The following is a 26814-nucleotide window of genomic DNA, read 5'->3' on the forward strand; positions in this document are numbered from 1 at the left end:
ACAGAGAGGTTATCCTCTTCCCAACGCGTCACTCAGAACAGCAACAGAATATTAGACCTCACCTTTTTAAGTGACAGTGTTCCAGATAACACAATTTTTTGGGAAACAGTCAGTGGGATTGAGGATCACAAAGCAACCACATGCTCTTTAACGCTATATAACCGGCCACATGCCCGAAAGAAAAATACCTAGATATATGACTCGACAAATGCCGATGACGTCAGTGTCCTGGATTTCTTAGAAGAATTTAATCCTGAATTCCTTCGGTGTCACAACTGTGAAAAAATGTCGACTAATGGCCTATGGATGTTTTTCAAGGCCAATGTTCACCACTGTCTCGTAATATTCATTCCCCCGAAAAATTAGGACCGTACGCAGATCCAGCCCGCGGGTATGAGTAGAGGTTACACAGTTAAAAAGCTAAATTTTGAGGCTCAGAAAGCTTAGACACAAAAGAACTTCCCATATGAACTATTCAAAACTATTCAAAACTTCATTAAAACAGCGCACCATAAATTTTGGCACTACCTCAATTCTAGGGATACTAACCGGAGCAACTTATTGCCAACGGAAGCCTTAACCAAGGCCACTCAGTTTAATAGTTTCTCCAAACAATTTTCACCATCGACAATGACATTATCTTAGATAATCTGATCACACAAGGCATAGGTGAGCTACCGGGCGAACGTTCCATAACGGAAGCAGGAATTCTATCTTTATTACTCAACCTCGATACAGAAACATCCAGTGGTCCTGACAATATTTCAAACGCCTTTCGTAGACGGTATGCTGAATGGGGTTTTAGACACTTAATGTTGATATTTACAAAATCATTACAAACATGCGAAGTCCCACAAGGGTGGAAAATTGTTATAAAAATTCCAATACACCAGTCTGGGGATGCTTCAAATCCTTCAAATTTTCCCCCAATTTCGCTCACTTGTAGAGCAGGCAAAATCTTATAGCATTTAATAATATAACACATCGTAACTTTCGTTAAAAGCCATTCGCTAATTAACCCTAACCAGTACGAATTTAGGAGCGGTTTGTCGACAGTAACGAAGTTAGTAGAGACTGTACATGACCTAGCGCTAACGATTAATAAGCGTGAACAGGTCGACATTGTGTTCTTGAATCTATCAGAAGCCTTCGATCGCGTGTCACACCGAAAACGAGTTTATAAATTCCAAGTATTTTCAGGCACACGGCGTTCTAACGGTATGGCTAAAATACTATTTGTTAGGACGGAAGCAGTTCCTTCAGTTCGAAGGCCGGTCATCACAATGTGTTGACGTCTTATCTGGTGTGCCTCAGGGTACAGTTTTGGCTCCTGTTCTTTTCCTGCGTTTTGTCAAGGACATCGCGAACGATATAGAAGCAACAGTGCGCATGTTCGCAGAGGATTGTATCATTTACAAGGAAATACAGACCGTGAATGATCAGTTGGTCTTGAAGGATGCTCTCAAAAATAATGATAAGTGGTACCTAGACTGGGAGATGACAATAAATGTAGAAAAGACTGCTTGCATGACAGTCACGAGAAAGAAAAACCCTTGATTTTTCCCGCACCAAATCCACCAAAGTGAATTCTAAAGAGTCAATAAACACAAACACTTAGGTATCCTTCTTTCTTCTGATGTAAAATGAAACAAGCACGTGTCATACATCACAACCAAATCACTCTCAGCGCTTTTCCGTCAAACGGTCCCACTGATACGCTTCGACAAAAACCAAGCTACTTGCATACACGTTACTCGTTCAATTTATCATGGAATATGGCGTCATATGCTGGTTCCCATACGCTTAGTGTGCAATAGCAAAGTTAAAGGGTGTAAAAAGAAGAGCAACCAGATTCATCTATCACAAATACCGTCGTCACAATTCCCCAAATGAACTGTTACAATTAGCTGGGGTCCCAACAATCAGCGGTCGCGCAAGATACCTTGGAGTAAAATTCTTGTTTCTTCTCCAGAGAAAGAGAGATAAATCACTTTATTTCCAAAGCAAATTGGCTAGGAACGCGTGGTGGCCGCCAGCCGCAGTGGTGGCGGCTCGGTCAACGAGGAGTAGTTGCACCCCCCGTTGCAAGCTGCCCAGCGCGTCCTCCCACTGCTCGACGCTGGAGATGGGGAGGGGGGACAGAGGGAATGTAGGTTAAGAGGACACGCCCATGTGGCGTGGGTTAGTGTGTCCAGGGAGTCACAGAGGGGACAGTTGGGTGAAGGAACTCAGAGGGATTGATCTTGTGGAGGAGGGAACGACTGGCGCGAGAATAGGTCTGAAGGAGTCGCCATAGATGCTCATTAGCGTTGGTGAGGGATGTGTGGGCAGGGGGATAGCGGCGGCGGGAGAGGCGTTAATGCTTTGTGATTTCTTGGTACCAGAGCAGTCGGTCGCGGGCGGACTGAGCACAGTGGTGGGGAGCAGGAGGGAGCCCAGCAAGGCTGTTTAGTTTTCGTGCTGCTTTGTGGGCGGCTTCGTTGCCTCCCACCCCAGTGTGGGCCGGGGTCCAGATGATGTCGACTGGTTGGGTAGGGGGATTTTGGAGAAGAATTTTGAGTGCGGTAGCCGAAACGCTACCGCGAATGAAGTTTTGAACGGCCGTCTTCGAATCAGTGATTATGATGTGTGGTTGCGGCCTGGTGAGTTACGGCGCCTCTCCACCACTTACAACGGTTGGAACATCCTTCACCGCTTACGAATTGGGATCCCGGTAATGGTAGAAATCGAAGCTTCGTTGCCTCGAGACATCTGAGACTGCGTGCAGATACGTTCCCTGCCGCGCAACATGCACCTAGTACACCACGCGGAGCGCAGGTGCCAGCGCACTCGTGTGCTCACAAATAAACACCCCATCTCTCCCACAACCATGTATGTGGACGCCGCGGAGTACGGACACGCGCACGGCTTCGCTCCGGCAGTAGTTACCCACCCCAACTCTCCCCCAGTCACCTCCCTCACCGTAGGGACTTCTCCAGAGCAATTCTCTAAAAATGGACAAACACCGGTTCCTAACACGTTTTGATACAATAAATTTTAGAACAAAACACAATACACAATTACTCGAATACAGATTTCACAGCGACAGATTTCACAGATTTCAAGGTAGTTTGTCTCGATTACGAATAACGAGGTTGAAATCTTCAAACCCGCACTTTTGTTATCAAAAATGAAACTTTATTGCCTCCACTTTAATTGGAAATTTTAAGGTTGCATGCAATTTTGATAGTTTTTCTGTCTTATGTTTTTTAAATGTTACATTTAGACATTGCACGCCCATGCACAGGCGTTACCTTATTGGCTGCTTTGATGCAACTAAACAGCTCATTAAACTCTCTTACGTATGGCTGCCCCCGAGTTTCACGATTAAGAATCCCCTGTACTTGCGGTGGTCCCTAGTGCAGTCAGGCATAGCATGGAAGCACCCGACTGCGATCCTGTAAGAGCTCAAACATGTCTGCTCTGACGCTGGTATGTCAACAGAACCGGACCCTTTTGCTGACCGTTTGCTGCACCAGGCCCGTTTGAAGTCGAACAAATCATCTTTGAACCTGTATAAAGGCCAAACCTGACCCGCCTAGACTTGTATGATCACCAGACAGGACTTGTATAATCGGTTATTATCTTCTAATGGGTCGGGGTTGAAACCGCTTAACCTTTATGGCCGTTAAACAGCTACGGATTAAAAGCGTTTGATTTTAAACACTATTTTTTTGTAAGGTGATTTCTATTTATGGCCATACGACGTTTTAACATTCTGTAAATTCTCTAAATGATTTAAACTTGCACAGCGTTTTGCAAACCTAATAGCAAACTTAAACGACGTCCTCAATTGCTTATTCTTTACAGGCTCAAGTAACTGCACCTTTGGGAACTCCCATTGGTCATGTGCATCTCGATACACAATGTTGCATCGATTCGGTCCGTGTGGAGGATGGACAAAACCAGCTCGTAATGTTCATTGACATCCCTTGTTCTTTAAGGCTTTGGGGTCCCTGCGGGGAGATCGTTTTTCCAGTAAGTATGCCACACTTTTGGAGGGTTTAGAGCTTGCATAGACGGAATAAACTTATAGTAAAACTTCCACACGAAGGATTCTGACACGTTCATATTTGTACTACGAAGGGGCTTGTGCGCCTTACGTCAACCTCTTGACCTACACCACACACGTCTGGTACTGACGAGAACTGATCAGTACACCAGTACCGCACGATATATAAAGCGGCCATGAAGATAAAATGAAAATGTGGTTCATTCTAGAGATTGCCCTGTTAGAATCATACTGACAACTTTTAAGTTCAACTTGCTCAAATAAGCTCTATAATTATGAAAAAAGGGAAAGGCTATGCGACCAATTAGCTCATTTCCTGCAACAGAACCTGTGATGTTATAACCGCCAGCTCTGCGATTCGCGGAGGCCGGAAAAAAAGCAAACTCAAAATAGGTAGAACCTGCCGAATGTGCTATTTGCGCCTAAATGTAGGGCCGATTCTTTTTATATTAGTAAGAATGGTGGGACAAACAGCGGAAGTTCCGAAAGCACACCTTAACATAGGAGTACCGATGCTTACTGCTGTTGGCACTGCGAGCACTATGTTTCGTTTAGGTGCACAGCACTGCGGGGCTTCGGGGTTGTCTCGGACGACACTGGCCAATTGACGCAAGCGACGGTATCTTACGTTACCATATTTGTCGAGCGAGCACCATATTTCACAAACTGAATAGTTTCGCCACAAAAAAAAAAACAATCCAGGTTTAAATACAACCACAAACCAAAGGCAGGAAATGGCTTGCCGCGGTGTGGTTGCGCCCCTATGTTGACTAACATTAGGCAAGTCTCCGTTCCACACCAACTTTAGCTGAAAAACCTATTCTAATGACGTCATTGGAAACGTCATTAAAGCAGACGTTTTGGCGCGAGAGTCACAATTTTAGTTTAAACTTAATAATTTCGCAGTTAATAAAGCATCATTTGCTTCCGCACAAGCACCGCAGACACTTTAACACACGAAATCTTTCTAATAGAACAAATTTGTATTTTTTATTTACGGCCACTTTAAGAAACCGATAGCGTTTATCCCTCTATACACCCTCAGAAGTGAAGGAGTCCGCGTAACCCTTCGAAAAAATGAAATGGTGGTCCAAGACAAATTTTTTGGGGCATCAGGCACACCCAGCATAGCCGGCGTCAGGTGCACCCAGAGGAGCCCAGCATGGGCTCCCAGCATAGCCATACACTTCAACCAGGAGTCGCCAGACTACCGCGGGGAGAGGGTCAAGCTATTCCTAGAGGAGGTGTCAGAGGCGCCCGCTTAAACAGCATCAAACAACTGCCAACACGAGTTCGGGAATGGAACCAGCCATGGAGCTGTGCAACGCTGAAGTGGAGTCCTGCTATACCATCCCAAGGAGGGTTAGCTTACCCTTGCATAGACTCACTGTATTCCTTTGAAGTGGCATTGCTAAACCTACTGCAAGAGTTTCTCCATGCATCTACTGGCAGTACTGCACCCTTCACAAGCTGGAATGCTACCTGGAATGTTACCCTGGAACAAGCCAGAGAGCACGCCGTCTCCAGCGGCATACGCTACTTCTCCCCCCCTTTGTACCCCTAAATTTACAAACTTATATAGCCGCTAATGAAAACAAACACCCGTTCCTTAAAAAAACGTAGGCAGCGCTTTAAAATTTAGGCAGAATCACTAGGACAATTATTCTGCTGATTTCGTACTGCTGACTGTATTGTTGCATGATTGCACTCCGCCAATATAACTATCTTTGTTAATGAAACCAAATTTATTTTGCTGGATAAGACAATCTTCAATGAACATTCATATCTAGTGTTCGAAAATTAACAAGCTATATTTCTTAGCACTAAACACAAGTGAACAAACATATCAATCTCTTCTTTTTTGAAGAAGCAGAACGTGAGAGGTTGAAGGGAAAGTCAAGCCTTCGCTTGATTCCTTACCTTCGCGAATCTTGATCCGTGCCCACGTACGGTAAGACACGCTTATGGAAGGACCTGGATGGGTATCCGTTGGGAAAAACTGCACGTAACTGTGGCGCACCACAATTTCGAAGCGTTGGCATGTACCGTACCTGCCGAAATAATGCAGTGCAATTCCGACTTCAGTCGGTTATTGACGCACATCGCACGTATTCCAAACTACGCTTACAGCGAAATCTGTCGTATTCCCAGTAATTGAAATACGAATAACCGGAGGCTCCGCGTCACGTTGCCCGGTAGGTAACTCGCGTTTATTACAGCGAAGCCTAGTACACCTCATCGATGGCGACTGTCCAATAACCAAATCTCACTGGTGCACGGAGGTCTACTTTACACACTGCATTTCACAAACATTGAGCATGATAAAAGGAGGCTCATCCAGCGCATAAGGCTTTTCTCGAGCTCGTAATCCAACGTGGATGCTGCGCGTTATGCAACCGACGTCTACCAGGATGGGCTTTTTCCACACGGCCGAAGCAGCTGTGATTTTACACTTTGACGCTTATTTAAGCGCCCCGGGGGAAAAGCATCGTGCTTTAACAATCTTTCTCGTGTGAAGAAGGGCTTTGATATTTTACCTTGTGAATTCCGGTGTAGGAAATTGTACCTTATGCCTAATGGGGGGAGGCTACTGACACACAGTCGGCTTATGAGGGGATTTTATTTTTGTAAAGCCAAGGACGTGGCTTTTAGGGCGCACTACCAGTTTTTACAATGGACTAGCGCAGTGATTTGTATGCATCAGTCACGTGACAGAGGCTGCAGAAACAAGGCATTCCCTGTGTGAGTAGGTTTTAAACATTAAAAAAAATGTACGCGCATTCAATATATTGCAATATAGGGGGGTATACTGTATATACTCCCCCTGCTGTAATGCCTTATTGGCGCTGCAGGTAATATGAATAAATAAATAAATAAATATTCTGAAAATTACTAAGTAGGCTAGAAGGTCAAGGAGCAATGATTGAAGTATTTTTCCCTTTGCGCTATGAATAAAAAAAATTATTATTGTTAAAAAAATGTACAATATTCTGTATTTTACGGTATCCGAGTTCACAAAATTAGTATACTGCTTTGAATGCTTTTAAATGTGTTTATACGTTCGCTGGTATATGCTACGTTTAGAGGTACTACCGGGCGTCGCTCGAGCACTTCGGCCACAGTGGCGGCTATGTTTCAAACTGTCGACGCGGACATTGGTAATTTTTGTTTCGATGTCGACATTTTACGTACACAGAGAGCGACGTGCCCAATTAAAACAAAACCAAACGTGCTTCCAAGTTTTGCCGTATGTAGATGGCTTTTCCTGTTATTGGGCCCCATAATATGCGCCAACCTTTTACACTTCCAGGAAGGACTACGCTTTCTTAAATCAGGTGAACCGTCACAGAGATTCTCGGTTGCGACAAGAAACGCACAGAAGTTTCATTCTGCGTAAGAATGTGGTTTATAGAACTGGCATGATTTGCAGAGCAGTTAACATAGGCCAAACCCGCCGATGCTTGCTCAACAGGGAACGATGGCAGGACGCATCGTTTCAAAAAACCCCTTCGTCTGGCCCCCTTCCCCTTCCCTCCTTTGAATGTATGTGTGAAGCCAGCTTCATAAGATTTCCCGTACTGGAAAAAAGGATAGCAAACTCGTACGAGAAACAGCGTAAACTTTCATAATAAACGAAGACATAGAGGCTTTTATTATTGTGCTCTGTTCTCTTGTCCTGTGGTGAAAAAGAATCTGAATGCAGTAAACGTTCACAATTTTTTTAGTGATCTGCTGTTACAATTTTAGTGTATATCTCGGCTTTTCAGTAAAAAAATCAGTCGTTACAAAGCAGCATATTCGGTATTTCTTCTCCTTTTGTGTACATCTGCGGAATATGCAAGTTACTGTGACAAAACTTGCTACCATCTGTCTTCGGACCGTCATGCAAAATATTCGCCTTTACCTCACCGACGCTCATTATCTGCTACTTAAAAATGCACTGAGAGCTGAGCACATAAGAACGTAAAAACTAAACTCAGGGCAATGCAACTTAGTAGAAGTTTCAAGTCAGAAAGAGAGAATGCTTGTTTACCACAGAGAAGCTCATCATGCCTATGTAAAGGATTTACAGATGTATGACACTCGTATCGATTAAACCATACTACCTACCCGCCAATAAATAGTGTACAGGCGTCTGCAGTTGTAGAAGGAAGCGGTAAACCTGAGATGTGCTAGAACAAATGCCTACATTCCCTTACCCAGTACGCCCAGCACTGAATACGAAGACACATCTGTGCCTGGCAGGTGGCACTCAAGTCTTTTTTTGGCTATTAAGATTGTTCTTGAAGCATATACAACTCCGCGCTGAGGAGTGGATAATGGCACAGGGCACATGTCCTCTGTAAGTTACTCCTACGACTGCGCGGTAAAACTTTGGAGGACTCCATAGTGGCGTATGACAGGGCCAGGTGAGTCAAACTTGAAGGAATACACGCAGTCAAGTTCAACGTCGTCGTATACCTTGTCCTGCTTTTCTTTGAAAGCCCCGCCTAAATACAAGGAAGAATGTAATTAATTAAACAATGCGTATTCAAAACAAGGATGGCCTACTGCTTTTGTGGCTAAAACGGAAGATTGATCTAACTGGGTGCCTTCACAAGGAGTTCCAGATCATTACTCCTCCCCGAAACAGTTCACTAACAAATCACTTAGACAAAATTTTGCGAAGAAAAGATACCAAAGTGGTGCGCGTCCAGATCCATTGCCCCTTTTTGCTGTGTCCCATTGATCTTCCGCCGCTACCGTCCTTTTCTCTCAAGCGCTAACTGTCCCAAGCAGACCACTATAATTACACACGTTGAGGACGTTGTTTTTACAAATACATATTACCACAGCGGCGACACTGGTGCTCTAAAAACTCCAATGAATAGTGCCAAAATAACTGCAAGGGCGCAATAGTATTATTCTATTACAGCGGGAGGAAATAGCCCTCGCTTAAAGGTAAATTTCTGCTTGATGACTGCATCTTTGAAGCAAATATTACAGCGCTCTACCACCGGCCGGCATTTCCCCGAAAGTCTGCTAATAATGTTAGGCTGCTCATCATTATGGAAGTTGATGACATACACACAAATCACCCCACCCAAACAAGGAAGCCTATACCTAACTCTTATCATGCTTCGTCGTCTCGTCTAATTGGCGCCCCTGTGGCTGTACTTAGAACCTTTTTTGCGCACTGCCTATCTCCACTCGCCTCCCCCGGTGGTCTAGACGAAGCACGTTTCAGACGCTGCAACAGCGATGTTGGAACGAAGTATTTCTCCCTTTTATTGCAGCGTAGCAAGTCTATTTCTATGCTGCTCGTTCAGGGAGCAAACTATGTACTAGTCGGAACGGTTTCCTACGGTATCCCACTGTTCGTTGGTCCTCGTTTCCGACTACGTCCTCGTAGTTTGGCTATACATGTTATTTGCAGTTTTAAATGCGAGGCACCATTAGAAATGTTACCTTGTATGAAGGAAGAAATAATCTTCGTCTACACCGATGTGCTCATTGCCGTGTAGCTCTTTTCGACAACTCGGCTTCTCGCCCGAGTGCATGATACACTGCACCAGGGTCCTATAGACTTTTGTCGGCTCTCGTGACGTCTATACTTGTGCACAAGCATTTTTAACTTCGGTACCGTGTAATGAGAGATATAGAAAGTTATAACAACTTTTATTCATTGCCGCATGTCAAGTAAGCAAAGCTGTTGCCTCGAAAATAAGGATTGAATGCGAAGTGTTTTTTCTGCTTCAAGCGATAGCCATTCGTGATTGTTTTATCGCACACATGGGTATTGGGCAATTTCAAAGAGTATTAAAAGCTTGTGTCCACTGCGGTACCACGGACTATGTAGGAGAATGGGACGATCATTGATGCTCCTAAACAAAACTTTGTGACTGCACTGCGAGGCATTCTACGTGCAACAGATGCTGATGGCGTACTTGGCATTCTGGAAATTGAGGAAAAATCGGTCGCGAATCTGAAAGTAGGCAGGGTATTTTGGTTCTCAGTGCCTACATTGCGAGGAAACGCGAGGCCTTTATTGTGAGCAGAACGACCAGTGTTACATTGCATAGGGAAATTTCCAAATTTATTCTGGCCCTCATTAGTGACCCAAGTGAGAGTACGTAAACTGTGATGTAGAGTAAGCGCAAACGGCGCTTAAAATGGGTATCGTTAAGATTTACATTGCACCTTGTAATTGTATCTTTCTTTTAGTTGTAGCGGGAGTGATTAATGCTGAGGGACAATGGGCGCGGGAATGCTAACTGGTGTAGCGAGAGGCACCACCCCGGGCTCTTATTTTTGATGTGCTCCTTCTTCCTTGATTTAGTACTTTTCTCGCAAAGGATGATTCATTGTCAATGACGTACGCAGAAAATTGGGCTCTAAGGCTCCCAGATTCGGAACCCTTGTTAGAGAGTCTGTAAAATATAAAAATGACAGGTGCGTTGAATGAATTCGAGAACTAGAGCTATGTGTCCTGAAAAGCAAGCGTCGCTTGCGCCAATGGTAAATTTTGAAAAATAGCAAAAACAGAACGAAGAGAAAAAAGCATTCTGTGGTTTATTTACAAAGGCAGAAATTGTAGATATGGTACGGTGGTTTTCCACTGAAGCCATGAGGGGCTTTTCCGGGACATGTTTTTTTTCGCAATATTGTGCACGTATTCAATGATTTGGCATACGAGCGTGTAGAGATCCGAAGTTTTCATAAATGGCGGAAGAATTTTACTAACACATAGCTTTCGCTAAACTATTCGGAGAAGTATATGGCTTTGCTCTCGTTTACCCCAAATTCCAGGCTGCTATCTTACGTGTGTGTTATCTTAAATGTTCAACACACGTAATGTTGCCGTGATAATTCAACACAAGAGGTATCATTTAAAATGCAGGCCTGATAGCTACCATATATTGTGTCCATTCGGTGGGAATTAAAGTGACACCACATGAAACAGTCGGCGTACACATTGTAACAGCAATCAACGTGCCATATTTGTTCAGTCATTTTATCAAACATTATTTATACCCAATGTAATGGGAGAATATGCAGAGCATAAACTAAATCCCCGTTAATGAGTCGACGATAGCAGGAATCGCTCATTTTCTCTGTAGACTATGATCTGAAAATACATGGGATGAAGAGAGTAGTATTGCAGTAATCGAGGAGGCGAGCACTTCCACTTTATCAATTTACTGTAGCTCACAAAGCAAGTGAAATAAAGCTTAACTAGGTGTACTATTGGGCGAGTTGTATATTTTCAAACAAAAAACATGGATGGAAACAAAGCCCTATATTGCAAGGGCGGTGAGTATGTCTAAAGCACAACAAACTCCTCGGCTCGGGCAATATAGCGGGCAAGATAGTTTGTTCATATTGGTTCGGAAAGATGCGGTTGAATTGACGGGAGTGCGGAAAGGACTGTGTCTCGATTGTCCTGTCGATAGTTTGCTGTTCCTTCCTGAGTCCTGCGTGTGATGCTGGCAGCTTCCGCCTGTCCTGCCTGTAATAAGTGGTTATGTCAATGTAGGTAAGGAATTGTTGGTTTCTTGCCTGCACTGCTGGCGATTCCCGGTAATTCAATGCTGATGGGCACACTCATTACCCTTCACCGCAGAATGGGCCGGTACCCACACTATTTCTACTGTTGCCTTTGCAACTTTTTTTCTCTCTGAACACTCGGAGGTCCAACAGAGACATCCAGCCGTACTGTAAGCTCCTGTAGGCTTGCCGGGCATCCGTGATCTATTTGGTCTTGCCGGGAGAGTAAGTGCCAGATCAATCACCAGCTCCTGTGCCGCTTCAGTAATCTTAGTACAGCGGATGCAGACGATAGCAGCTCTATATTGGTCGTCCTCATTGCTGTTGACGGGTTCGTACAATCATTTATGGAGGCGTCCATGAACATAGCCCTTTCCTCTTTTGTCAGAAGCGAGTTAGGAGCACGAGCTCTTGCATTCCGCCTGCCACCGTAATATGAAGGATTCAGATTCTTTGGGGGTAGGTTTGGATTTTATGGATTCCAGCCATTCATGGGGCAGCTTGTCTAAGTCCTGAGATGTTGTCACGCTCCTGCCGATTTTGCACCAAATGTGTCAACTCGCTTTCGTTTTCCTCAGTCGTTGCTCCCGATTAGCGAGATGGGCCTCAATAAGCTCGTCGGCCGAGTTATGCACTCCGATTTTCAAGCGTTTGCATGTAAAGGCGCTCATAGGAACTCCAATAGCTTGCTTGACGGCTTTCCCGGTGATGGCATCCAGCACCTGTGTGTCCTCTTTGTTCAGGAGGAGATGAGATGTTGGATATGTGATGCTGTTCACCACAAAGGCTTGGGCGAGCCTTATTGTGTCCCTATCCTTGAGGACCAACCTTCCTGGCGTCACTCGCGGGATCACATGGAAGATTTGTCCTGACGTACGCTTTAGTTTTTCAACGAATATAGATGCCCCTATGTCGGTTTGGACAACTAATTCTAGAGTTTTTGTGCTGGGGTATAGGAGGATATCACCGCCCTCTCGGCTAACTTATAGATCCCCCTTCTGTCATGGGTGCCGTTGCCGGATGATCACCACTGCCTATTTACTGGAGAGCATCCGAGGCTATATCCTCTGGCATATTTGCCCACGACACATCACAACCAAGGCTCAGCTACCAGAAACACAAATCGTCTACTTACGTGTATACTACTTATCTCGCCGGCAATGAGGCTGCCCAAGCCGCTGCCAATGCGCATATACACCAGGACATACCTAACAGGGCACAAGCATCGCCTGCTGCTCCCCAGACTGCTGCTCTGGTTAAACATTTAAAGAATTGCACAACGAGAACTCGAATATACCAATAATATATATTGCATTTTTCAAAAGGTTGAAAATATCGAAAACAAGAAGACAGATTCAAACTCCCTTGGCGTTAGCGTGCAACTTGCAATGCAAGGGGTTAAAACATCTGGCATGCGCAATGACTTCCCTGGCTGCAGCTGGATGACCCTACTCGTTCATAGTTGGGGTGGCGTTGCCATTTTTGAAAGAAGCCCGTGAGCTACGCACGAGCGATTTATCAACGGCAACATTCGGGGGCCTCAAAAGAACAATATGATTTTGTTCAAGAAACCTTTAATACTGATCACGCATCCTGTGAAGGAAGATTTTGCATAATAGACCAGAGATGAAAAGGGCATCGAATTTCGGGAAATCGCTACTGGTTTGACCAAACTGACCAAAGCACTGGGTACGTGGTAGCTTTCTATTCGGTACCTCTTATACCATTACGCATCACCAGTGCTAGCTTCTTTCGTTATGTATTGACGTAATAATGGTCTACACTAGCTGTTAGCGTCACGTTTCAAAAGCGTTGCGTGACCGATTTCTCAGCACTTTCTCAACGTAATCTACGCTAACATGTCTCTGGGAAGGTCAGACTTTTGTTTTAAACCAACTAGCCGGTTGCTTTCAGTGACAGTATATATATGGATACGTGCTGGCCACTGCCGTTAGAGCAGAAGAATATTCCTGGCTCCGCATCCAAAGTGATTCATACAATAAAAAAACGCCACAACCTCTGAAGATTACAAACTCATATCCTCATGGCACCATTATTCAGCCCCTCTTATAACCGTCTCCAAACACCTTATATCCGGCCATTTGTAATTTCTGTCCTTTACTAGCAACCATATAACATCAGGTAAGGGAGTGCGGACAAACTGCCAGCCTACCATCAGTTATTTCCCCTCTTAGTAGCAGTGGATGGCCTGCCTGAAAGATCTTCATCGTGTGACCAAACTCTTATACTGGTGTAGATGGCCTGGACTGCCACCCATGACAGTGGTAACACGGTTTGAAGACACACCGCACCAGGCGTCTGCCTAACAGAAGCATAAGCACCTTTCAAATAAACAATTTCTTTCGTCCTTCCTACATTCTTTTAAATAACGTAAAACTAAACCACACCACCAAGGCACAGAATACACGAATCTTGTTATCGAATGTTTTCATGACAGTGCTGCTTATGACTCTATGGCGTGGCAAAATGGCAATAATGGTTTCGTAATTTTCAATGCTAACCTCGCTTAATCAATTTCAGACACAAAGAAAGCATAATAATTGTCAGGGAAAATTTCTGTACTAATATTTTACATACCCACAACTGCGAAATACAGAAGGCAATAAATATCAGCGAAAAGAAAAAACCGATACTGACCGGCACCCGTAAGACTCAAGAAAATGCCCCAGCCCGGTTTTAAAGAACTATACATCAGGAAGAATGTCCAGTTGAGTGTATTGCACAAACGCATTAATCAAAGCTCGCCTATTTTTTGTGCTCCACGGCCTTAAAACCTCATTTTTTAAACTTCGTAGTGTAAGCCCATGTTAAATTTCAGTTGGCGGTTTGCAGTTGATGACTTCGTACAGCAGCACGCTTAAATTTGAAATTGATAATGGTTATTTAACGTTCGATATTCCTCTTTTCAAACCTCATCCGCTGAAATGGCGAAAAATAACTTTCCAAAGCCCAACATTGTAAAAAATTGAAGTGTATCCTAGTTCACCAATGCTGGGTTACCCCGCTCAAAATAGTTGCGTTAACATAACTTCGTTCTTGAATATACCATGCTATAGCATTCAGTATGATAGTTCGAGGTCGTGTGGTGTGTGAGCCAAGTTTATTTTCTGTTGTAGTCTACGTCATCAGTACCATGCATCACAGGTTCAGGTGGCAGCCTTGGGGAAAATTACCAGTTTTATGGCCATTGCATACACATGGATCAGCGGCGTCTAGTTAAAAAAAACTCTAATAGTTATAAAAAAGGAACAAAACACAGTCTAACTGCTAAGTAACAGAGCTAGGACAGGTAATGCCTAGCTAGAATTACCATCAGTGGCACATAAAAAGTCCAGGCCAATAGTATCATAACCGACTCCTTATATATCCCAGATGTGTCACTTAACGTTAAAATATTAGAAAGAAAGGCTGTTATCTTATTTTCAGGGAAATATATCTCACTTTTCAGATATATACGAGGGACCGGAAATTTAAAATCGGACAAATTGTAAGAGCCCTTGGAGCGGCTGTGTATAACGTCTCTTTCCCTATAGACTTGGAGACTCGTATGAAAGCAGTACTTGTGGCCGCAACGCTTTTTTTGGTAAGTAATATTTTGGCAATAACTGGTGGTTACCGGACTCCCAATCACATTTTCACGTTGAAGTGACCCGACTTTTTAATTTGGGCGAATTCCATAGTGTCGCAAGGTGTTCTTGTTGTTGTTTCCAAGAATAAAAGCAAATATCTGCATAAAGTTACTTCGGGAGTACCAACAAAGCCTTCTTAAAAATTACACGGTGTTTGTCTATGAAGAATTGCACACAATTTTGTTTTCTTTCTCAGCCAAAACGTTAAGCCAGTAAAAACTTGAAATAAATGCGTGAATGTGTCTGACTGGGATGGGTTATTTTGTAAAAAAATTATCCTGTATTTTAAATATATTTCTTAGTTTTTGGTTAATGCGCTGTAAACTGACGGATGGTAAGAACATGCGGTTCCGAAGAAAACTAATAACGCGTTTCGCCGCTGAAGGTGCATTCGGTCTTAACAATTAGGATACCATAGTGTCTTGCACAAACATAGGCGACATTATTGCTTGAAACAGCCTAAAGGCATCGGTTTAGAAAATTGCCTGAGAAGAAATTGGCCGACAGATTAAGATACTCCCTAAAGAGAAATTTCAGAACATTAATAATGCAGTCTTTTCGGCGGCGGCGCACATCTTCTGGGTCTCAGGAAATCATCAAACGCACAACGGCGCGCTTTACTCCGGCCTCATCTCGCAACGGGTCGCTGCCGCCGAGCATGTCTCGCGTGGCCTCGGCGTACCGCCCTCCCCCTCAAACAATCGTCAGACTTTCCTCCTTCCCTTTCAAGGGTGATCTGTCTCATCTATGTTCGGTGTTCCTTTGTTTTCTAGGTTACAGCGCGGTTGCAACGAGACTGACGGCTACGCCTGAAGCAAAACCACAGGGGCTGGCTTAAGAGCTACGCTCTAAGGCGTGCGTGAATGGTGTAGCAATTTTTTTGTGGAGGCTCCACCGAATGTGTAATGGCAGAAGGAACGTGACGTCGTCTAGCTCTGCAAAGCAGCGGTAAACGCGCCACTGCCTGGAAAATATTTACGGAACATACCCACAAAAATGTTGGTTCCTCCTCACGCCGCTGTGGCACTTCAGGAACTCGTATGCGCTGTACATCCAGCAAGGGCGCGAAGTGAGGGGTGTAGATTTGTTGTGTTCAAAACGCTTATATTGTTACCGCAAGGTGCACGTTCTCTTTTCGCCAATGAGTATCTTGCGGTTGGCACCCATAAAATAAAGAATGCAGTTGCTGAAGTTTGGTCATCGGAACTTTTCGCTCATCGTGTTTTGAAATGGTCGCGGGTAAGTTGAGTATAAATTAAGCGGCCGAGACGCACGTTTAATACTCCGCGTTTTTTTGGTATACGGTATAGGTTGTTTCAAAGGTATCAGCGTAACCGAGAACTAATAGCGCTCTTTTTACAATTTCAGGATGGCGCCCTTAATTAATGCGAAGGACAAACGACTGCGTGAAGGGGATTTCGAAATTGCACTCTCGAAGAAACATCATGAATGAGAGTTCATTGCTCTTGCTTGAAAAACAACAATGGAGACGAAGTTATAACGTATTGTGAATGAGTGACATTGGTGTCCCTATAATAATGCGCAACATTTATATGGCGCGTTAGAGACTGGTCTTGGCATTTTATTGTTGTCGATCCCATATTTTAGAGGCGAAATAAAGAAGCTCGTGTTAACCCTGCGGAGCATCTCGTATTAGTACACAACATGATTTACATCAACAAGTATTAGGCAGTACTTTGGAAAGATGAATTTCAAAGCAGAAAGTTTAAATTATATTTTGCATCACGTTTTGAGATTAGAAATATAAACTATCTGCGATGCAAATATCTTGCAAGTTAAACGCAGGTCACTTTGTGAAGGTCATGGGATTGATAAAGTAGGTTGGACAGCCAGCTTTTTGTGAAATAGCAAGTGGCAAAGGTTGACGCTTATATCATACACGTTTAAACTTTGTTTCCTATTGAGTTAGCGCCTTTGTGATGGCCGAAACAAAAATGCTCTACCGGACGATGGTTTTTTGTACCTGTAAGTTCGGCTGGTTGCTGTCGATTCAACATACAAATTCATAGACATTTGACTCCTTTGCCGCTGTAGGTTCCGCTGGTTGCTTTTTATTGAAAACAAAAAAAAAATTATTGGACACTTAAGCACCCCTTACGATGGCGTAAATGAGAAAAAAATTGTGTTGAGGTGCAGAATTGATATGCCGGTATTGTGAACGCCTTCTTATTTCGAATCTGATATTCATGTAGCAAATCACATGCTACCGCCGCATACACCGGCCCAGGTGTATCGCGGAAAGCCGCGCGCTTGTTCCATGCTGTCAAATGACGTGGCGCCTCCAGTGGCAGTGTCCAGTTGCACACTGTTTGGCATCTGAGTATCATAATTATGATCATTATCTTCATCATCATCACCATTTTTCTTTTTAAGGACTGAAGGCTACAGCCACGTTCTAGCTCGGTAAACGGCAGTCTGATGTACTCCCCCCGCACTTGAATTTATCTAAAACAGAATTAATAATGCTGAACCTTATACTCAAAAATTATATACAGTGGCCAAACGTTTGCCCGGCAGCACTAACATCACAAAACTCGAAACCGTGGGCCTGAATAACACCATAAAAAGCTCATTCGAACCGACCTCCAAGCACCGAGCTCTGAAAACTAGGACTGACGCTTATATTCTTCAGAGGCTACAAATCTCCTTTGTAAAACACTTCCCCTCTCTCCCCGTCGAAGACAAAGCTACACTCCGTCAACATCTTTATCCTAAGCTAGTTTTGCTATACTAAGACTAAAACCTATATGCAGAGTCTCATAATGTCATGCCAAACGGGGTTCGTAAGAATTTTAGGCAATGCATCTACAATACGTGCAAACCTGAAGTTCACTATGTACAAGCAGAGGAATATCTGTGGCATGATGACTTCAGAATCTTCTCTTATGGCACTTGAAATCCCGTTCAACTAAACGTCCTGGCCATCCGCCCCACCAGCTAGCCCAGGCGAGAAAAGAGGCAATACAATGAGCGCTAACGCAAAAGCCACCGGTGTCCATAATCATCACCGATTCCGGAGCAGGAGTCCGGAATTTAGCCTCTTGCTTTATTTCTCCGTAGCCACTCAAAACTCTCTAACAAGCACTCCCAACGTTACCAGAAGAAATGCTCTGTACTGAGGTGGGCGTTGGCCAAGGGGAAATTAATTTGTCCATAGTGTTACTCGAGAACTCACCATCTGAGGCTAGCCAGCTCGCCTCCCAACAGGGAGATGGCTGAAAACGCCAGATGACCACGTACAGTAGAATTACCAGATATTAGTGCTTCTCTCACCGTGTCGATCCCCCGGCACCCACCAAGCTAAAAACTCATTAACAAATCACCCAGCTATAACAAACATATAACAAACGCAATAACAAATAACACTACTCTGCTGCTTCCAGCTTTTAGGTACCCTTAAGCACTTTGTGTGGCAATGTCCGAGAGAGTTTGATCCGCTATTAGCCACGTCTTAGCAGTGGGGGTAGACGTTGCGCTTCCCAATACGTTTGGCTCAATCTTTACTGGTCATCTCGGCTGCCGGTCAGTGCGGAAATGACGCCCCCATTGTCTTCTCTGCTCGTTATAAGCCCAGAGCAGCCTACAGAGTCAACGCACGTTGCGCTTAAGCTTGCTTAAACGCCTATTTGGTGTGGGCCGCGTCCTCTCTCGCTGACCAAATTACCACGAACGCCTTCGTAACGTCACGCGTTTCACGTCAAGCCCACCCGGTACGTCACCGGGATGCCGGTACGTAGAGAACAGCCACATAAAGCCCATCACACCGGAACCAACGCAAATTCTAGCGTTGCTTGTTCGAGCCAAACCAACGCATTCAGGGCTTTGGCCCGACTTCAAATTCATTGCCATGGCGTCTGCGCCAGACCCGAACACTACCATGGACTTCCATCCCAACAGCGGCAGAGCCATCCCAGCTCCCGGACCACGGCAGCAAATACTACGAGACCGCCACGCCCGCAAGCAACCGCCAACAACGCGAGCAGCGACACTTCAGACAGCGCCACGTAGCACCCCCCGACCGCAGATCCCGGACTCCGACTACAAGATAATATGCCGACCGCAAACCGGGTTCCGCGTAGCTTCGTGGAGCGATCGCCAAGTTTCCCGGGGCATCCATAAGGCAAGCAACACACCCGAAACTGCATTCTACTTACGTGTCACTATCCAAACCCAAGCTGCCCAAACCCTCATCAGTGCGAGCACCCCCGACGAAGCCTGCGACTTTGCATTGAACGAGATTACCTCTATACAACTAGGGTCCACGACACAAGAAGTGCTGCCCTACATGAAACCACTACCCGGCACGTCTCGAGGGGAAATAACAGGACTTGATTTCAACACCACCAACAAGCAGCTCCACTATATCCCATCAGCTAATGGCCCACGTATACTGCACGCCCGAATTCTCGGAACCTCCCTATCAGCTCTAATCACATTTGAGGGCGTTCATGTCCCTTTTTACATCAAGGCGTATTGCCAATGAACCCGTTGTCGTCCTTACCACCAGACGATGCAGTGCTGTACACTCTGCGGTGAGCTTGCACACCGACGAGATGTCTGCCCCAATTCCGACGTCGCCATCTGCCAGTGATGCCATGCGCCTGATCCCCAACCAGACCATGACTGCAAACCCATGTGTCAGCTCCGCGGACTAGATCACCTCACGGCCAGCAGAGAGGGCAAAAAGAAAGTAGGACCGCCGCCACCCACCGCTCAACTACGGCACAAATTCCTCAACCAGAACAGCCGTCGACCTTCACCTAATTACAACGCCAGCCAGCAGCAAAGACAGACTGCCAACCAAACAAACGCCACTCACCAAGAAAGCTGGTCAGCCATTGTTGCGCCACCACTTACTGCTCGTACATATTCCCCCCTCCCCCCACACCCGCTGAGCCTGCCACAACAGCTATCACACCACCCCCCGGCACCCTTATCCAGACGCTTCAAGCAGAAAATGCGCTGCTGAAACAACAGCTAGAACAGGCAGCACAACGCACTTTAACATTTGAAAATCGCATCGAGCATCTCCTGGCTAAAATGGAACAAATAACCTCGAACCAATCACTAAGCATCCCAACCCCACCAGCCGACAGAAACCCAGAAACAGCATCCTTGACCTCATGCGCCTCAGCCGCCAGCAGAAACTTAGAGCCCTTGTCCGACATCCCACACGCTGCTGAACCCGCAACAGTGGATCTCAGCCACTTAGAGCACCTCATACGCGGCATTGGCAAACGCCTCGATGAACGCCTTAATAACTTGGATTAAAAGCTACACTTCCTAAAGGAAACTAAGAAAGCCAAGAAAGCACGCAAGAAGCCTGTGAGGCGGCATCTACCCCCCAAACTTGGCGAACATCATCCACCCTTCAATCCGACCATGACATGTAACAGCAAAGACAAGCCCCCATCCACACTCACCCTGTGGCAATGGAACTGTAGGTCCTACCGCAACAAGCATCCTACACTTACCCACTACACGCAACAGCACAAACCCGACGTCATCGCTTTGCAAGAAACAGACTCTGACACTGTTACTCTGCGCGGCTACAACGCACATGTAACCGACTTTGGTTCCTGCACCGCCATCCTGGTACAGTCACCCAAAACGGCCCAATCGAACACTTTGCCAATTGAGATCGACTGTGCACTTGTAAAAATCATTCCACGCAAGAAACATCAAGCCAGTCTATTTGTACGTAACATACACACCCCCCAAATAAACCCCTTACCGGCATCGACAAACTCCTTAAAACCGACCGGCAACGCACACGCGGACGCGGACAAAAATTAATCATCCGTAGCGACTTTAATGCCCAACGTACGGCATGGGGATACCTAAAAGACACCAAGAACGGCAAAACGCTATATGACGCAACACTTCAGAACCTTCTGCATTTGTGCAACATTACAGATCTCCCGACAAGAATTGGCAACAGCATCTCCCGAAACACCACCCCTGACCTCACCTTCACATATAATATCAAGAGTGCCACGTGGACGCGACTTGACGAGACACTCGGCCGCGATCACCATATTATACAACTGGAGATTGCACACGCTAGCCACGCTAATCAACGCATCGGCACCGCCAGACTCATTATTTGGAAAGACGTTCGAGACGACACCTAACCAAACAAACCCCGGCAACTGACACACACTTGCTCCATCTTTGAGATGCCCGACAAGGCCTGCTTCGAAGGTGGAAAAGGGACAGAACAAAAAAGAAACTTGGCATCCGCATCGCTCAAATCACAGCAGAGGCAGATGCGTACGCCAAACAACTTAGCCAACAAAATTGGACTGAGTTCTGCAACCAACTTCAAGGCACGCTCGGCACCCGCCGCACCTGGCACTTACTCCGATTCTTATTAGGCAGCAAGGAATCAAAATCCACCACACAACACCACCTGAAGCGCCTCATTCATAATTACCACGGTACAAAATCAGATTTATAGCGAGAACTTCAGCAATTGCTTGAAGCACCCATTTCCACTACTACTCTGAGTCGCCCATCATACATGGGAAAACCCAATCTAGACATGAACGCACTTTTTACCTTGGCGGAAATCGAAGCAGCCGTTCACCATCTAAAACGCAACAGAGCCCAAGTAAATGACGGGATACCTATGAGGCTCCTCCGCAACCTTGATTACGTTGCCCTTGAAAAACTTCTGGAATTTTTTACCTCCCATTGGCAGGCTGGAACCCTTCCCCCACAGTAAAAGCACGCGGAAACCGCCCTCATACCCAAGCCTAACAAAACGCTCATTACAAAGAACCTCCGACTCATCTCTCTCACTTCCTGTGTCGAAAACTGGGTGAGCACATGGTGCACAACAGACTATCACCCCACATCGAAGAGAACGGGTACTTCCCGCATACGACGTACGGCTTTCGCCCCCACTTATCGGCGCAGTTCGTCCTATTTCATATTAAAGACGGCGTTCTGGATACCCTGAATAATCAGAGCAAAAAATCAATACTAGCCCTAGACATCAAAGGAGCATTTGATACTGTAACAAACCATGCTATCTTGCAAGGTCTTGCCTCAACAAACTACGGCGAACGCACATTCTTCTGCATCGCTTGCTTTCTGACCAACCGCACGGCAACGATAGGCATTGAGCATCTCCTTTCCGATCAATTACCAATGGCGCCCAAGGGAACCCCACAAGGATCTGACATTTCACCATTGCTTTTCAACTTAGCTATGAAAGATCTGCCCCCACTCTTTGCAGCAATCCCCCATTTACGTCATGAACTTTACGCTGACGACCTCACCTTGTTGGTCCCGACCGGCTGCACCGGCGCTCAAGAAGACGCAATTCAGGAAGCCATAGACGTCACTCAAACTTACCTCCGAGCTCGTGGACTAGAATGCGCCCCAGAAAAATCCGCCCTCCTCACGCTCTTTGCCCGCACTTACAAAAAACGAACAGAACCCATCCTTGATCCGAGTTAACGATAAAAAACCTAGCAGTACCCGCAGTCCCCCACCTCCACATACTCGGTCTCAGCATACCCAAAAATGGAAGCGGCTCTCAAACTTTGCCTGCATTAAAACGCACCCTCACACAACTCACGCACCTTGTGCCACGCATCACCCACCGCCGCTACGGGCTTCAGAAAACGGACAGCCTCAGAAAACGCAAGCAATACTGATCAGTCGTCTAAATTACGGCACACCATACGTAGCTCTCAGGTCCATCGAAAAAGAACAACTGAATACTTTTATCCGCCAAGCCTACAAACTCGCCCTATGCCTGCCCCCCTCAACATCCACGCGCAAGTTGCTCCAACTAGGGGTACATAATACTTGGAGAAGCAGGAGGAGGAATAACTTTACGCTGAGGGTGTAGTTTTCTTGAGGAGGGGAGGTGCCCCATCGTACCAGCTGTCGCTGATCTTCCGGGTCCAAGATGAGCAACGCAGCATTCCACTCCTCAAGGGTTGGGTTGGGTATTCGGGGAATGTTTGGAATGTCGGGGCAGGCCCACGTAATGTGGTAAAGGGAGGCATACTGTGTTGTGCGAGAAGGGCAATGGTTCAAAGGGTGAAAAGTAGGATACATGGCATGGAGCCTTCCTAGGTGGGGGAAGGTGTTTGTAGTTGACGCCAGAATGTCGCTTCTTCTCTCGTTAAGGATTTGTGCGGAGGAGGAAAGGCTTGTCGGGCGAGTCGCTGGTGCTGTAGAATTGTGTTGTATTGCAGAATTATGGGCTCCGGGTAACTGTCCTCCAGTGGCACCCGGGAGGCATGGGCTCGGGCGACAGCGTTTGCTCGCTGATTGCCACGAAGAGAGTCGTGTCCAGGCATCCATACTAGTGTAACAATTGGGAGGTGTTCTGGCGCCTTGCTGGCGAGAATGCGGTGCACTATAGAAGAGACCCCGCTCCTTGCATAGCTCCGGCAGGCGGCCTGGGAGTACGTGTTCTTTGACGCGTACGTGTTTTTGCTCTGACGCACTGGATACTATGGCCATGGCTATAGCTGCCTCTTCTGCCTCTGTTGGGCTGCTTGTCTTGACGGAGGCCGCAGCTATCTCCTGTAGGTCTGGGTCGATCACGGAAATTACCATGGCGGGCAGATGCGGATACTTGGCTGCATCTGTAAACCTCGAGTCTGGGTGACTGCCGAATCTGGACTGAATATATATTTCGCTTTCGCCGATCTTCTCCCTGTATGATGCTCGGGGTGCATGTTCCGAGGTATTGGGGCCACGTTGAGTTTCTCTCTTAGCCCGAGGCGTAAAGTCTCCGTCTTCGCAGTGTGCCCTCCAGCGTTGGTTGAATATCCCAAACCGCGGAGTACATGTCTGCCGGTATGCGTGAGCGTGAGACGTTCCCGCTGGCTTATAAGGTGTGCTTCGACATGCTCCTCCATTGTGTTGTAGACGCCCAAGGAGAGGAGCTTGCCAGTTGCGGTGGTGGGTGGTAGACCGAGGGCTTGTTTGTAAAGAATTTCACGAAGCTCATCGTAGTTCCCAAATCACTCGTCTCAAGTGACACCTACCGGACGAGACACGCTTGCACGCCTCGGATAGCCGGTGGATCCCAAAGAAGACCACCGCCAACGTGTCGCCCTTCACGTACGTCAACACATTCGTGTAGCTCCCGTGCCGTGGCATATGCACCGCCGTCACAACAAAGCACGCCGCAAAGCACGGGTCCATGCGGTTACGAAGAAGCACGCAGGGAACCCTATGACCCTCTACAAGGACGCCGCACGCTACACCCGCAAACCCGCCCACGCAGTCACGGTTATCGACCACATGCGAACCGATGTCACAGCCGTCACGATATCCACCATCTCTACAAACACCGCTGAGAAAATCGCTATCGCCCTAGCAGCCACAACAAACAGCGAACACGTTAGATTCCTTACGGACTCGCAAGTAGCATACCGCAACTACCATCTCGGCCGCATATCACCCTTCGCCCTCAAGATCCTTAATGCGATCCCGAAACATCCCGACATTCATATCGTCTCGGCCACTGGACACGAGTCTATCGACGAAAATGAGGCGGCACACGCCGCTGCCTGAGTACACAGCCTCCGGGCCAATTCCGAAGAGCGCCAAGACATAGAGAAGGCCCTCCACACACTGGATGGCTACGCGGACATTCTCGCTCACTTCAGACACGACCTTCAAGGCTTCCCTCCACCCAACTCCAGCCTTTCCAGAGTCGAAGCGACCACACTCCGCCGGATGCAGACCAACTCCTTACCGCACTGTACCCTACTCCACGATATCTACCCCACCCAGTATTATAGACCTGCCCTCTAGGAGATAAATTAACACACCATTTTGGCGGGTGAGGAGCATCGCTAGGCCGATGTGACGCCACGTTTGCTCGCAGCGTTCCCGCGCGGTATGTTTACATGTTTCAGAGTGCTGCCCACACAGCGTACGTGCCGTAGCGATTCAAGCAGTCGCGTTCGACTTATCCGGTCGACGCAAGAATTCATACACTGGCCATGGTTGTCGCCCTCTCAGTCGTCGTTCAACAGCTCCAGCGTCTTCTGGCACAACAGCTTTGCAGTTAGCTGTACTGTCCGACATCGGCCGACCAGGTGAGCGCCCCTTTTTTGTGGGTTTGCAATCAGTTCGTATATCTCTACTAAGCTTGCTTTCTGCTCGCGGCAGCGACGTTTACGAAATTCTTAACGGCGCGTTCTCACCGTCTTGCATTATTGTTGCTGTTTATGCTGCTCTGTTCGCGGCTGTCGGCGATCGCAAGCTGTTGACGGTTTGTTGCACGGCGCGGAAACTCGCTCCCATGCAAACCCGTCTCGCCCGTGGCGCTTCTTTGTCTCTTCTTCAATGTGGCGTCATTACATCGCTTGTTATCCTATACGATTTTTCTAGGGAACGTGCCTTGTGCTAACCTATCATGTTGTAACGAAAATGAACTTGCTGTGCGATCTATACGTGAAGTTAGAGCGTGACAAAACGCTGTTGGCAAGGTTTTCGTGTGCGCGTGTGGTTCGTGAGGGCGCGTTGTAACACGCTGCTTTAGCCTCTTGCACCTCTTTCCTGCATCTAGTACTCTTGCTTGCCAGAAGTGCCTGCCAAGGGATGCTTACTTGTTACGTGTTTTCATTTTTAACAGTGAACCACTCAGCGTTCTATAACTGATGCAAATGCAGGCGGAACGACCCTGATGAAAACGCAGGGCAGGAGCACTGCTTGCGTGATCTTCTCTGTCGTTTGCTCTTCTTTTCAGTCGTCGTAGATTATTTACTGTTGCGGGAACGTTGTTTGATTCTTCACGTTTTATTTCTTTCTCTTGCAGCATCTTTTGACTGCAGTCACGGTGCCCCTAACCTGCGTGCAGCACTCATCCTGCCATTCTAGTGGAAACTGGTGTTGGCAGACCACTTGTCACAACCTAACAGGTTCCCGCCCTTGCCTGGCTTATAATTGATGGTATACTTTAGATGCACTGCTCCGTTCTCTCTCTGCATACATTTAAAGCGAGTGTTTACACTAACACAGCAGTGGATAGCCATGAAGACAGCAGCGTGTGTACTGGAAATGCCAGTGAAAACAAAACCAAATGGTCTACAGGCTATGCCTGCTTGACCATTACAAATCTTTAAACGAGTATCAAAGCAATGGACAGCTGGGGGTATCTCGTGCGCTAAATTGTGTTCTTCCTTCTGTTTGTTTTCTATTTGCTGGTATAGATTTACGAATTGATAGTATGAGTAAGGTAGATAGAGAACAAAGTGATTGCGTTGCTCTTGGAAATGCTTTACACGAAATAAAACTGCTTCCTGTGAGTTTGCACTGCTCAGTGCTGGGGAAAAAGGTTCCGTATAACAAATATTTTGGTGCACCCAAACCCATCTGTGATGAGCATATGCCATGCATGGATTATTGAAGGGCATGTTATTAGGTTTGGCAAAACAACAAAGTGACCTCTTTCTTGTGCAGAAAACTGGTTTAGTAGTAATTTTGGCTTGTGTCTGTCCAGTGTCAACAGGAATAGTAGCCTTGATGCACGACTTTGCAGACACTTTCCTGTCACCTTCCTTCAATGTCAACACAGTGGTG

This window comes from Haemaphysalis longicornis, unplaced genomic scaffold (genome assembly GCF_048455015.1).
Source record: "Haemaphysalis longicornis isolate Haplotype H1 unplaced genomic scaffold, Haemaphysalis longicornis Haplotype H1 scaffold_3, whole genome shotgun sequence".
NCBI classification, from domain to species: Eukaryota; Metazoa; Arthropoda; class Arachnida; order Ixodida; family Ixodidae; genus Haemaphysalis; species Haemaphysalis longicornis.